The sequence below is a fragment of the Malurus melanocephalus genome, unplaced genomic scaffold (assembly GCF_030028575.1).
Source record: "Malurus melanocephalus ecotype Western Australia unplaced genomic scaffold, MMel_1.1 scaffold_141, whole genome shotgun sequence".
In the NCBI taxonomy this organism is placed as follows: domain Eukaryota; kingdom Metazoa; phylum Chordata; class Aves; order Passeriformes; family Maluridae; genus Malurus; species Malurus melanocephalus.
Genome location: NW_026623373.1, coordinates 1,495,168 through 1,495,851, shown reverse-complemented (window position 1 = coordinate 1,495,851; position 684 = coordinate 1,495,168).

The following is a 684-nucleotide window of genomic DNA, read 5'->3' as shown; positions in this document are numbered from 1 at the left end:
CGATCCCTCCTGTCCTGCCACAGAACACCGGAGCRTTGCGCAATAGAAAAACATCTAAAATATGTATTGCTCAGTTTTGTTCTCGCTAATCCCGCCTCGAGAGCGCTAGCTGAACTGCACTCACAGTTAAGTGTGCACTGCCTACATGGTAAGAAGTAAACGTGAGCCCAGCTCGACCTGCAGCTTCTCCGGAGGCGATGAGGAAAAACGCACTACGGAGCAATGAGCGGTGACGTCCCCGTGCTTCTGAAGCCTCACCACAGCTCCYCTCCGCAACTCCGCCGATCTCCACCTCCAAAGCCCGGCACCTGTGACAAACCCKGGCTGCAGGACCCTCCGGCACGGCTCCCGCACGGCCGAACTGCCCTGCCGGGCGCCTTCTTCCCTCCCTTCCCTCCGCTCCCGGCAGGGAGCAGCACCCGACCGCCCTGCCGCGCCAGCCCGCGCACACGCACGTACACAGGCACAGCCGCGCACAGGCACAGCCGCGCACAGGGACACATGGGCGCGCACCCGCTCCTTCCCTCACATCGCACTCTCGCACCCGCCGCCCGCCCCGCACCGCCTGCCGGCGCGCTGCCCGGCCCAGCCGCCGCCACCTCCCCAAGGTCACGGCGCCCCGCACCGCCCGCGCAGCGCCCGCAGGTGCGCGATGCGCGGAAGGAGGGCGGGAGCGGGGGAGCC